General features: G+C 43.3%; 1 long non-coding RNA gene across 1 annotated transcript in view; it reads left to right on the forward strand.

Annotated features, from left to right (window-relative positions):
* Positions 1–2148: 2148 nt before the first annotated feature.
* The window catches only part of LOC124614014, a 35423-nt gene continuing 22932 nt past the window's right edge, over positions 2149–14639 (forward strand). The window contains exon 1 of the long non-coding RNA XR_006979676.1: positions 2149–2233. This is a non-coding gene — a long non-coding RNA (uncharacterized LOC124614014). The remainder of the gene's footprint in view (positions 2234–14639) is intronic.

Consider the following 14639-nt stretch of genomic DNA (forward strand, 5'->3'; position numbering starts at 1 on the left):
GTCGAAAGGTCAATTATTCGCGCAATCAGTCCGTACGTCTCCTGAACACAATCGAGAACAGACGCATCGGTGATCAATTAATAATCTCTATCTCTTTTTAAGTCTTACTAAAAAAACGGCCACATAGGAAAGCTTTAAGCACGCAGTCTGGTGTTAGGTTGCATTTTGCAAGTAAATATTACCAACCAACAGTGACAGCATCACTATTGTTATTTACTACTATTTCTTATGCAGAATAAGCAGGTTCAAATGGTTCAAATGGCTCTGAGCACTATGGGACTTAACACCTTAGGTCATCAGTCCCCTAGAACTTAGAACTACTTAAACCTAACTAACCTAAGGACATCACACACATCCATGCCCGAGGCAGGATTCGAACCTGCGGCCGTAGCAGTCCCGCGGTTCCGGACTGCAGCGCCTAGAACCGCACGGCCACCGCGGCCGGCGCGATAAGCAAGTTCCTAACGCCAGAGTTTGGATGGTTGAAATGTTGATTTTGGATGTGTTAGTCCAAGCAATTTTAGTGCTTATGTAGGTTGGATGGATTGTCAGATAAATGTTTCTGGCTCGCAATTCTCGAGTGGTTTGTACAGGACTGATGTAAAAACACCATGGTTGCTCCAGAAGTTACGTATTCCTGACTCGTGTGAGCGGGGCGGGCTGTTCTAGAAGTTAGTTCCTTCCAACGAAACATTGCAGCGGGCAGGGTGTGAGGCGCAGAGAGAATCCAAATTTGGAATGTTATGGAAGGGCTTCAGTTCCGATATTTTTCAGGTGACCAAGGTCTGAGAAAACCTCGGACAGACTGGAGGGATTTGAAATCCTTTAATTCTGGGACTATGTTGTTCGTGACACAGACGGAAAATTAAAACTTTATGTCTTTCTTTACGTACATGGTGCATAATTTCATTGACTAAGCATTATTTTATGTCTCCTAGTACTGGAATGAGATTTTCACTCTGCAGTGGAGCGTGTGCTGATATGACACATTCTGTCAGATTAAAACTGTGTGCCGGACCGAAACTTGAACTCGGGATTTTTGCCATTCGCGGGAAAATGCTCTACCATCCTTTTTTTTGTCTTTAATGTCATTGTGTTCGATATAGTTCGTTGCGGATGTCCATGACACGCGTTCAAGTTCAGTGTTGAACCGTTCTCTCAGTTTTTTATTTGAGAGGGCAGCTAACCCTGTGACCGAACACCCTGAGTTACCGCGCCGGCATCGATCTGAGATACCCAAGCACGACTCACGCCCCGTCCTCACAGGAGACGAGGTACTGACCTCTCGATTGTGTCCAGTAAATATTCGATGGCAATCAGATGGCTGCAAATGGTTTCCAAGTAGCCGAACATAGTCATTTAATCAATGACCGGTTCAGCTGGACCATAGAATCCACTCCATTCCATACCATTATGGAACCACCACAATCTTGAAACATTCCTGGCAGATTAAAACTGTGTGCCGGACCGAGACTCGAACTCGGGACCTTCGCTTATCGCGGGCAAGTGCTCTACCTTACCCGCGAAAGGCGAAGGTCCCGATTTCGATCCTCGGTCCGGCATACAGTTTTAATCTGCCAGGAAGTTTAATATCAGCGCACACTCCACTGCAGACTGAAAATCTCATTCTGGAAACATCCCTGAGGCTGTGGCTAAGCCATGTCTTCACAGTATCCTTTCTTTCAGGAGTGCTAGTTCTGCAAGGTTCGCAGGAGAGCTTCTGTAAAGTATGGAAGGTAGGAGACGAGGTACTGGCAGAAGCAAAGCTGTGAGAACGGGGCGTGAGTCATGCTTGGGTAGCTCAGATGGTAGAGCACTTACCCGTGAAAGGCCAAGGTCCCGAGCTCGTGTCTCGGTGCGCCACACAGTTTTAATCTGCCAGGAAGTTTCACATCCTAGTAATATTCATCTACATAGCAGTACATTTAAATTCTGTGTGAAATGAGTAAGTGGACGAGCGGATAGTGAGGTGGTGCACTGCTGTTTTAATTGCAGTCTCGCCTTCTGCAGTGTTGTCACCAAATGGCAATTACGCGCTGTATTTAGGCAGCCACTGTAACATCGTTATTCGCAGAAAAAAATCCGTGCGCGTTGCAGGCGTGAGTCACCCGCAGTGCGCTCACGAGGAAGCGGCAGTCGGCAGCCTGTGTGACGACCTCGAAGGCGAGGCTGTAGTGCGCAGTCGCAGTGGGAGCGGACGCGTTGGCTGGCTGCGTGGGGACGCCCCTGCAAGGTGAGCGGGCCAGTGGCAGCGCGCGACCGGTCCCTGCGGGCGAGGCGGAGCACACTACCGCACTACTTGCCTTGCGGCCTCGCCGCCAGCACTCGCCCTCAGATGCGAACAGGGAAATTCCCAGGTTCTGTGACGTATCTTTCACGTCGCGTCCCTCTCACTCGATATATCATTCGGGTAGACAAGCAACTGTTTGTGTCACAGCTGTGAAGACTGACACTTGAGCGGACATAGAATATGTTGCCACGTCTGCGGAGAGCGGGAAACTTCACGTAGTTTTCTGATCTGACATTCGTTGGCTGCGCAAGGCCTCAAACGGACTGTTACATTGCAATCTGTCCTATACCTTGGGCTTGGCGAAAGGTGAATATGTCTCCACACAGAGGTTTCTTTCCACCACGTAACTTAATAAGAGATGATATTGATCCCCCATGGTTCGCAAAACGGGTCAGAACAATGGTGCAGAAACAACGAAGAGACACGCCAAATTTAAAAGAACGCAGAATCGCCAAGATCGTCGAAGTTTTTCAGAAGCACGAAATTTAGCGCGTAAGTCACTGCGAGATGCTTTTAATAGTTTTCACAACGAAACTCTGTCTCTAAATCTGGCAGACAACCCAAGGAGATTCTCGTCATATGCAAATGCATATGCAGCAAGATAAGAACGGAAATGGTGATGTCTTCAATGAGAGTGCCACCAAACCAAAGTTACTAAAAACGGTTTTCCGATACTCTATCACCAAAGAAGCGAAGAAGACGAAGTAAATATTCTAGAATTTGAATCCAAAAACATGTACGTAAGTAAATATCCTCAGTGTAGCGAAGCAGCTTAAATCACTTAACACAGGCAAGGCCTCCAGCACAGACTGTATAACAGTGAGGTTGTTTCTAGAGTACGCTGCTACGATAGCTCCATACCTAGGAATCTTCGAAATATCCACACCTGAAGACTGGAATGTTGTACAAGTCACACCAGTACCAAAGAAAGAAAATGGGAGTAATCCGTTGAATTGTAGACCCATATCATAAACTGGAGCAGGATTTTTGAACATGTATTGTGTTCGAACGTTTTGAATTACCACGAAGGAAACGATTTATTGACAAATAGTTAGCACAAATTCAGAAAATATCGTTCTTGTGAAACACATCTTGCTCTTTATTCTCACCACTATCAACGAGGGATGTCAAATTTATTGCAGATATTTAGATTTACAGCCTCAGATGTCGTGAGGAAAGGGGATACTCAGAGACCTCTTTCGGCAGATATTTAGATTTACAGCCTCAGATGTCGTGCGGAAAGGGGATACTCAGAGACCTCATTCGGCGCCGGAATTTTCGGTAGCCTTGGTCACATAAGAAAAATGCATATACTTTGAACGTGTTGAAGGCAATCCACCAGATTGTCAGGTAGCATATAGTTCATTGTGAGTTTCAGTTCGGTGGAAGTGATTAACGTCATTGGTAGCAGCTGCTGTCTTTTTTTACAAATATTTATTGTAACAGTCTCAGCTGGAATTCATCACTAAATAATAAATAGTTTCCATAACTTAACAATGCCCTTCAGACCTGTAAATTAAAATAAACCATCAATAATGATATGAGAGTGATAATATTCTTCTCGGGTATGCAGCCGGATCATAACGTCTTCATGACACAATATTTCCGCGGTCCAACTGGCCGCCATCTTCAGGTGAGAGTGCTGGTACACGATCTCGCCGCAACTGACTTCCCAGAGCAAACGGCGGCCCCTATATAGGCCGCAGAAGACCCACAACGCGTGCGCGAGAAGGTGCCGTAACTGCCCTCTAGCGCAGTAATTAAATTTTTTTTAAATATTTTAATTTTTGACAGCGATATCTCGATTTCGCCTGTTTCCACCACTGGCGGCGCGGTATGTTTACTGCGCTAGAGGGCAGTTACGGCACCTTCTCGCGCACGCGTTGTGGGCCTTCTGCGGCCTATACAGGGTGTTACAAAAAGGTACGGCCAAACTTTCAGGAAACATTCTTCACACAAAAATAACGTACAGATGTTATGTGGACATGTGTCCGGAAACGCTTAATTTCCATGTTAGAGCTCATTTTAGTTTCTTCCACCTACGCTCAATGGAGCACGTGAACATGATTTCATACGGGATACTCTACCAGTGCTGCTAGAACATGTGCCTTTACAAGTACGACGCAACATGTGGTTCATGCACGATGGAGCTCCTGCACATTTCAGTCGAAGTGTTCGTACGCTTCTCAACAACAGATTCGGTGACTGGTGGATTGGTAGAGGCGGACCAATTCCATGGCCTCCACGTTCTCCTGACCTCAACCCTCCTGACTTTCATTTATGAGGGGATATGAAAGCTCTTGTCTACGCAACCCCGGTACCAAATGTAGAGACTCTTCGTGCTCGTATTGTGGACGGCTGTGATACAATACGCCATTCTCCAGGGCTGCATCAGCGCATCAGGGATTCCATGCGACGGAGGGTGGATTCATGTATCCTCGCTAACGGAGGACATTTTGAACATTTCCTGTAACAAAGTGTTTGAAGTCACGCTGGTACGTTCTGTTGCTGTGTGTTTCCATTCCATGATTAATGTGCTTTGAAGAGAAGTAATGAAATGAGCTCTAACATGGCAAGTAAGCGTTTCCGGACACATGTCCACATAACATATTTTCTTTCTGTTGCGTGAGGAATGTTTCCTGAAAGTTTGGCTGTACCTTTTTGTAACACACTGTATAGGGGCCGCCGTTTGCGCTGGGAAGTCAGTTCCGGCGAGATCGTGCACCAGCACTCTCACCTGAAGATGGCGGCCAGTTGGACCGCGGAAATATTGTCATGAAGACGTTATGATCCGGCTGCATACCCGAGAAGAATATTATCAATTATTACGCCGGGAAAGCCTTCGTAGTCACATGAGATGAAAGTGTTGTAGCTCGGAATACTTTTCAGACGCACACCTCTAACCAGCTCTGTAATTTTCAAGTGATGGCATTCATTTTTACTGTGATTTAGTTTCTTTCTGCAATTCCAAAAAATTACTCGAGAAAAGTTAGGTTTTTCCAAATGTGAAAAAATGTTCCAAACTACAAAATGGTGGTGTACCTAGAAACAAATATTCTGTGAAATTTAAAAGTGTTGCAGTTTTTAAAATCTTTTTAATACTGTACTTGATACTCTACATGTTAATTATTACCCTTTTAGGTACCAATAGTAAATAATAAATTAAATAGAAATATTATGAAACACAAGTTACTAATTAAATGTATTTTGAAACTGAAGGTATTTAAAATTAACTCAGTTTTCCACAACCAAAATATTTGAAATTGTTAAGATGTTAAGGAAACTCGGTCCATTTGCAAATACATGTTTCATGGTACTTTTTCAAGCAACAAGCTGGTGCACGGCTGACGAAGTACGGCAGCTATTTAACTAGTTCTGAAAACATATAGAATATTGCATACGATAAAATTCTGTAACTAAAACATGAACAATCTCTTCCCAAAAGCTATTATACAGCTCTTAAAAGTCTATTAATCAAACTATTTAAAATGCTGCACAAAATACAAGCTCATGTCTCACAACAGCAAACACAATATAAAACAGAGGAAGCTCTTAAGCGTTCTTTAGTGCCTAAACCTATACATGATTCTAAAATCAGTCGCTAGATTGAAACACCGACAAGAAAACGTCATATATTCGTAGCTACACTATCTCCACGGTACGAGACTCGCTCTCACCTATATAAACAGACTGAAAATATTTACAGTTCTTCAGCTTGCATCTAGTTAGTCCCAGGTTGCGAAAAGTCATAATTGTTTGCAAAATAAGTCAGTCATAAACTGTAAAATAAGGAGAACAGTTCTGTATCACGTGTGTAACAGCATTCAGTGGTATTCAACATATTACTAATGTATGGAGTAAAACACCTGATCGAACTTGATATTTCAATATTATAAATGAGATTGGATCTCAGAAATTGAGCTCCATCTTTGTATCTCCATTAACTGTGAAAGATTTTTTCCACTCTTTGTGAAACTAATAGGAATGATATACATTTCTACTTCTTCTTTTTTAAGCATTGGTGATATAAAGTTGTTTCATTCCCGTAACTTGTATTTTGCGTTAAATAATAATACTGTTTGAATTATTTCATTTTATTTTGAAGCCTGTACTCCCACGTAATTAAGTGGGTTTTATATAATTCTTGCCATGTCATAAGGAACATTGCATAGTACTCCTTAACAACTTGCCACTGTAATATCATACCGAAAAGTATGTGGCCTATGGAACCACCGTCTGTAAATGCCACGTTGGAGGGGATTGGTAACAGCATACACTACAATATTTTACCACGTAGAGCACTATCTTGTGTTATTCGTCTATATGCTCCTACCCATCATAGTGCTTTAGTAAACACACGTCGCCAGTTTTGTACAGGCCTCGTCGCTACTGCTGTGGGGGGTCGAGTTTCCACTGTCCTCACTGTAGTCAGAGTTTGTGAAACAGCTTCTGGTGCAGTACACCGCTAAGACAATTCCTTCCTGCCACTATTACATAGCTATGCACCAGGGTCAGGTAACAGGATAGAAGAACGAAGGTTCCACAACACTCCATCAAATTAGTAACAAAGTCGCACCCCTCAGTGGCTGAGTGCAAATAATCGTAGGTAAACTTCATAGTATATAGCAAATGTAATTTACAACAACTATCTGTTCACTTCTAACGGTTCACTAAACAACGTTCCCTGTCTAAATCAGCCCTGGACGACGATTTGTATGTAACAAGGTGAGCGGGAGCTGCTCTTCTATCTTCCGAGAAGGGTTCCGTCAGTAGTCGTCCGCTCATTGGCGAACTTGTAAGTAGGCTGTGGCTGTTTAGGTTTCTATGTTGGTAACGTCACCTAGCGCTCTGTACGAAAATCACTGGCTGTGCTGTGTGCAGTCTGTGGCTGGTTTGCATTGTTGGAATTTGCTATTGTAGTGTTGGGCAGTTGGCTGTTAACAGCGCGTAGCGTTGCGCAGTTGGAGGTGAGCCGCCAGCAGTGGTGGATGTGGGGAGAGAGATGGGGGAGTTTTGAGAGCGGATGATCTGGACGTGTGTCCATCAGAGACAGTAAATTTGTAAGACCGGATGTCATGAACTGATATATACACTGCTGGCCACCGTAAATGCAACATCCTGAAGGAGGCATCCGAATCAAGTGAAATTTACACCATGGGTTTGCAGCGATGAGATATGCAACTGATTAGAATTTCAGCGCAGACGCACATTACGCGCGCCTGTGGCGCCACCTCATAGCGCCATTTAAGGCTTGGCGATTTCGACGAGTGTACGTTCGGCACGTGTGTTTACCTTGTGGTTGTTTCACAAGACGATCAGTTATGTCTCGCAGACAACAGCGAACATCGTTTGATCAAGTATCCGAGTTCGACAGAGGAAGGATAGTGGCTTACCGAGATTGTGGATTATCATACAGAGAAATCGCTAGTCGTGTTGGACGAAACCAAACAACTGTAATGCGGATATGTGACCGTTGGATGCAGGAGGGTACGACGGACCGACGTGGTCGATCGTATTCACCTCGGTGCACCACTGCACGTGCTGATAGGCAAATTGTGCGCATGGCAGTGATGGATCGCTCAGTGACATCCCGAACCATAGCACAGCACATCGCGTCTGTAACGCACCATCCAGTGTCTGCGCGTACCATTCGACGCCGTTTACAGCAGAGTGGTCTGTCCGCAAGACGTCCATTGCTTCGTCTACCATTGACGCAGAACCACAGACGTCTCCGTCGCCAATGGTGTGATGACAGACGGATGTGGACGGCAGAATGGAATGACGTTGTCTTTACTGACGAGGCACGCTTCTGTCTGCAGCACCACGATGGTCGGATTCGAGTGTGGAGACACCGTGGAGAGAGGATGCTGGACAGCTGCATTATGCACCACCACACTGGTCTTGCACCGGGTATTATGGTATGGGGCGGTATTGGATATTACTCTCGCACGCCTCTAGTACGCATTGCCGGTACTTTAAATAGCCGGCGCTACATATCCGAGGTGCTGGAGCCAGTTGTCCTTCCTTACCTTCAGGGCTCGGCCACAGCCATATTTCAACAGGATAATGCGCGACCACACGTGGCACGCATTGTCCAAAGGTTCTTCGTCAATAACCAGATTGAATTGCTTCCCTGGCCGGCTCGCTCTCCGGATCTTTCGCCGATAGAAAACATGTGGTCCATGGTTGCTCAACGAGTGACCCAGATTACATCCCCAGCTGCCACACCAGATGATCTTTGGCAACGTGTGGAAGCTGCTTGGGCTGCTGTACCCCAGGAACACATCCAACGTCTCTTTGACTAAATGCCGAGACGTGTGGCAGCCGTGATCTCCAACAATGGCGGCTATTCTGGCTACTGATTCTGGCAGGAACCACATGTCACAGACGTCTTTAAACGTAATCATTTGATACTTGGTAAAATGTTATCTACAAAATAAATTTTGTTGTGCTACCTCTTGTCTTTCTTGGTGTTGCATTTACGGTGGCCAGCAGTGTATATTATGACTTTTGAACACTATTAAGGTAAATACATTGTTTGTTCTCTATCAAAATTTTCATTTGCTAACTATGCCTATCAGTAGTTAGTGCCTTCAGTAGTTAGAATGTTTTACTTAGCTGGCAGTATTGGCGCTCGCCGTATTGCAGTGGTTCGAATAACGAAGACTTTTGCGAGGTAAGTGATTCATGAAAGGTATAGGTTATTGTTAGTCAGGGCCGTTCTTTTGTAGGGATTATTAAAAGTCAGATTGCGTTGCGCTAAAAATATTGTGTGTCACTTTAAGCACAGTCAATTTATAATTTTTTGAAGGGGACGTTTCGTAAACTGTACTCGGCAGGCAGATGGCCGAGGCGAAGTAGATATCTTCATCCTCAGAGCCGCCCGTGGCGCTGGTGGAACTCGCGCAAGTGGCGAGTCTCTATGGCACTGACACCAGATCGCAGCTTTGCGCCTGTGGTGCCTTTGCCCTGGCTGTGTCTTGTTCGGATGACACGGCAAATACAACAATCTGATACTGACCGGCGCTTCAGAAAACATTTACTATCGGTCTAATGTTCATAAATTCACGTTTCGTCTGGGTATACTACTGTCTGATTAATGCTGATTCTTCTTCTTCATAAACAAAATCCTTGTAGTGCGCCTTTTTTCCTAACGTTGTCGTCTCGATCATACGCATGACGACTGGTTCATTCAGGTATCTTCTAAAACAAAATGCCATAGGCAGAAAAATTTTACCCAGATTTTCCTTGACAGCTTTGAAGGAGAATTCTCAACGATAAGTAAAGCGTTAAGTTGGTGTTTCTTTCTGTTGTTCATAATACCGTAGGAATTCCTGCCCAATTTGACATTTATCGGTATCGTCAGTGGGGTAGTTTCTGTGTGCACTGATTCCGTACTTCTCTTGGGTGATCATAACCTGCTAAGCATCGTGTTCTTCCTATTGTAGTTTACACACCATCGTAAAATTCAGTTTCAACACTTCTCTTGCACGTTCAGTCGCATTTCTATCAGCATTGCCACTCCCTTCTCAGTCTCAATGTGGATTTAATTTCGTTCGCTGCAAGCCGTCGCGAACACTTTCCAAGCTCGCACTGCCGCACAACAACGCGTGCTATATTGATCTGGAACGTGGATGCATCTAGTCACGTGGCCAAGTTACTTCCACAAGTGCCGGACCTACGATTCGCTTTGTGGACTAATTCAAATAGGAAAGCTACGAAAAAAGTTTGAATCTCGGTTCCAACGAGAGATGAAAATGTCGACTAACATCACTAAAAAAATAAAAAAATAAAATAAAACCATTATCTGATCAAAATATCCGGACGCTCTTATCACCACCCCAAAACACTAGTTGTCACGAGAGCGAACTCTCTAGTATAACGCATGGATTATTACGTTTTCAGTAGAGAAGCGGTAACGGCAAAACTGGTGGGACAGGAAAGCTCGGTTACATGGTAGTGGTCTAGTCATTATGGTCAGTCCAACCCTTCTAAAGCTGTCCAAGTCGACTGTAGGCGACGTGATTGTGAAGCGCAAACGCGAAGAAACAATCACAGCTAAACCAAGACCAATTAGATGTCATGCACTGCCAGTAAGGAACCGTCGTTCATTGCAGAGGGTGGGTGTAAAAAATCTCACGAAGTCATTGGAAGGTAACATTCATGAGATCCAAAATGCTTCCAGTAGTCCAGTTAGGACAATGACTGTGCATAAGTAGTTAGAAAGAATGTGATAAAATGGTCGGGCAGTTCGTCATAAGCCACACATTACTTAAGTCAGTGAATCCATTGTCGAAGCGAGAAACTTGGAGCGATGAATAACGCTATACGCTCTGGCTATCTGATGGAATGATTTGGGTTTGTCGAATGGAGAATGTCACACGCCATCTTGCGTACCACTAAAGGGGGTGTTTTTCTTGATTAGAGTGTGGTTCCCTTATTGCGTTTAAGAAACCGCTAAATGTGGAAGGATATGAAGTCACTTTGCAGCTCTGTGTACTGTGTACATTACAGTAACAGTTCTTAAGCTATGAATCTATCATTATTACAGTGCACCCTTACATAAGGCAGCACATAGCTATCTAAAAATTACAGCGGTTTGTGGAAGAGAACATGGAGAGCCTAGAGTCTCAACTGTCAATGATCGATCGTATAAGACAGTATTGTTCGCATTGCAGAAAATTAAAAGCATAAGGCGGGTAGTCTTGATGATGCTTTTTCACCACATTTCTCAATTTTTTTGTCCACCTTTGTGGACAACACCAGAAATGGTCTGGCCTGCCCAGAGTCCCGATCTGAACCCCGCGTAATGCCTTTGGGCTGAGTTGGAAAGTCGACTTCCCTCCAGACCCTAGTATCCAAGACCACTACCTTCTCTCGTTTCGGCGCTTGAGGAAGAATGGACTGTCATTCATCCATAGACATTCACATACTTCATTCAAAGGGACCAAGCACAGTTCAGGCGGCCATGAAAGCGAAGGGTGGAGAGACACAATTAAAATCCAATAATAGGTCTCCAGATATTTTTGATAGGGTAGTATGTTAGTATGGCAACTGGCTGTTCAGCACGGATCATCTCCTATGACATTTCACTAAATGAAGCGCATAGCTATCTAAAAATTACAGCGGTTTGTGGAAGATAACATGGAGAGCCTAGAGTCTCAACTGTCAATGATCGATCGTATAAGACAGTATTGTTCGCATTGCAGAAAATTAAAAGCATAAGGCGGGTAGTCTTGATGATGCTTTTTCACCACATTTCTCAATTTTTTTTATTTTACGCGTCTAGTTCGGTAGGACCCAATTAAGGAGCAAATCGCCAAGGTCATGGAAGACAAGCCATATGTTTACGTAAACGCAACCAACAATATAACATAGGAATCACCCTAATTTTTCAAGGAACTCCTCTACAGAATAGAAGTACTGGCCCCTGAGGAAACTCTTCAGTTTCGTTTTGAAAGAGCGTAGATTACCGCTAAGATTTTTAAATTATTGTGGTAGCTTATCGAAAATGTATGCAGCAGTATACTGCACACCTTACTGCACAAGAGTCAAGGAAGTGCGATCCAATTGCTGATTGGATTTCTCTCTAGTATTAACTGAGTGAAAAAAGTTGATATTGTTAACAAGAAAAGACAATAGAGAATAGACATACTGAGGGGCCAATGTGAGAATACACAGGCTAGTGAACAGGGGTCGCAAGAGGTTCGCGAGCTAACACCACTTATTGCCTAAACTGCCCGTTTCTGAGACAAAAATATCCTTTGAGAATGGGAAGATTTACCCCAAAATATAATAGCATACAACATAAGCGAATGACAATAAGCAAAGTAGACAACTTTTCGTGTCGTAGTATCACTTATTTCTGATACCATTCGAATATTAAAAATGGTAGCATTAAGTCTTTCAAAAAAATCCTGAATGTGGGCTTTCCATGACAGTTTACTACATAGTAAACTGTCATCTGAATACCATGAAATTGGAAATGCCAAGTTTCACTAATCACATGCCCATTCTGTGAAATTAAAACGTCGGGTTTTGTTGAATTGTGTGATTGAAACTGTAAAAACTGAGTCTTGCTGTGATTTAGCGTTAGCTTATTTTCTGTGTAATAAGATGCATTGTTCACGTAGCACGATGGTCGGATTGAAATCCGGTAGTGCTACGAACACGATTGAATGTTGCTGTGTCCATAACTGATAGTATCAGCAATGTGTTCCACAACAAATCATTAACCCTTTGCACTCCGTAAGGCAGACACAGGGCGGCTCCGCGCGCTCTTATTTAAATCGCCGCCGCCTGGGCGGCGGCGCAACGCAGAGATTTGCGCGGATCTCTTTGTGGAAAGAATGTGGCCGCTGGCCAACAATTTGGGTGTACATTAAAACAAAATGTGTGCTTTCCTTCATATGTTTACGTAAGCTTTTAGAGTACAAAACTTTCCATTGTGTGGTATTTTTTGAAACATTCCTCAGGGTGGAGAGCTGGGTTTCGTGAGCATGCTTCGCAGTAATACACAGTTTCACGCCTGCCACCTTTCTTTCTTCTGTCCCAGGAAGCTTGTTGATAAAGTGCAACTTTCCATTCAAGCGTTCCTCGTCATCAGAAGTTGAAATACGTCCTCGTTTCTGTCCTTGAATTCTTTCTTCGGCAATTAATCCTCTTATAACACTTTTACGGAATGTTTTAGAGACGATAGTGTCAAGTTGTTTTTCTCACAGTGGTTCTTGTATAGTAAATAGCTGTTTACAAGTCCTACCTCCAACAGCAAGAAGTATAGTTTTCGCCACCACTTGAGACTTTTCATTAGAAAACCGTAACTGGAAATAAAATGGTCAGATCGATCAACTCCACCCATCTTTGAAGTATAATCAATAATCACATTTGGTTTCTTTATTTCTTCCCTTTCCTTTCTGTTTCTCCTTTCTATGAGTGACACTGAGTTATTGGCTTTTGTAGAAAGCATGAGAACTGTTCGTTTATCTTGCCATGCCAGAACCATCATTTTGTTGTTGTGGAGGCATTTTATTTCGTGTTTCCTTAGACGCAGAGCTCCTTTCTTGATTGCAGCTGGAAGGTTTTTGCGATTGGCCTGAATCGTTCCTGTGAGATGCATGTTCTGTTTCAACAGCTCATCAGCTAATGCAACACTTGTATAAAAACGGTCAGTGTACAAATGATACCCTGATTGCCCTGTAGCATCTCTGATATTAGCTAGCAGCTGAAGAACTATTCTCTCAGAAAAATTCAAGTGTGGACAAATCAATGATTCAGTTGTTACAGCGCCAAAATAGGGTATCAAACTGCAGATATAACCATTTGATGAATCCGAAATTACATAAAGTCTGAGTCCCCATTTTGTTGGTTTTTAAGATTGTACATTTTGAATAATACACGACCCTTGAACGGTACTGTAGATTCATCAGTAGCTAAATACTGATATGGTCGATAAATTTCGAGAAACCTGCCAGACAAGTAATTCAGTACATTTGTCACTTTACTCAGACGTGACTGAACCTGACTGTTGACATGTGTAGCACTCGTCAGATCAGAAACATGAAGTGCCCAGAAAATCTGCATAAATCGTCAGCGACTAAAATAGTCTGGAAAGAAGTTGGATGATTGTAGCCATTCTCTTGAAAAAAAAGTCCTGCAAGTTCTTACACTTTCGTAATGCCATATTCAGTAGTACATCATGGAAGCGTTTCATTTCTTCCATGGTAACATTTCTCCAGTTCCACCATGCAGAATGTATGGAAGTGGTGTCACTTTACGTATTTTTGATGTAGCATACCTATTCGTTTCATCTGCTATTTGTTGAAATAGGTTATCTGTAAAAATTAATTGAAAGAATCCGACAGACGATGATGGAACAGAACTACTTTCTGTCATAAAACCACACTTCGATTCGTCAAAAGGAAAATCTGTGAAGTCAGTGTCAGTGTCGCTCCACATTCGCCACGAATCCTCTGCTGAATCACTAGAAACATGCACATTGTCACTGTTTTCTTCGTCATTGTCACTCGTTGTTTTGAAATGAATCACTATCATAATCAAAATCATTTTCACTCTCGTTTTGACTTAGAGATTGCTCTAAAAGATCTAAAATCTCTTACTCAGACAGGACTGTACTTGAAGAACTAGCCATTTCGAGCGCGTGGACTTGAACGTATTAATTACAATCTTTGACTTAACGCAGCTGCTACTGTTCGACACCGAGTTAACACTAGTTCTCCTAGACTGCAGCACATTGCCGCAATAATGCCTAGTAGACTCAAAATACGTCTGAGAGCTTCGAAAAGTCGTGTCGAATGAGGCTCGACATCGGAGCGGAAAACAAATTTCGCGA

The sequence above is a fragment of the Schistocerca americana genome, chromosome 4 (genome assembly GCF_021461395.2).
Source record: "Schistocerca americana isolate TAMUIC-IGC-003095 chromosome 4, iqSchAmer2.1, whole genome shotgun sequence".
In the NCBI taxonomy this organism is placed as follows: Eukaryota; Metazoa; Arthropoda; class Insecta; order Orthoptera; family Acrididae; genus Schistocerca; species Schistocerca americana.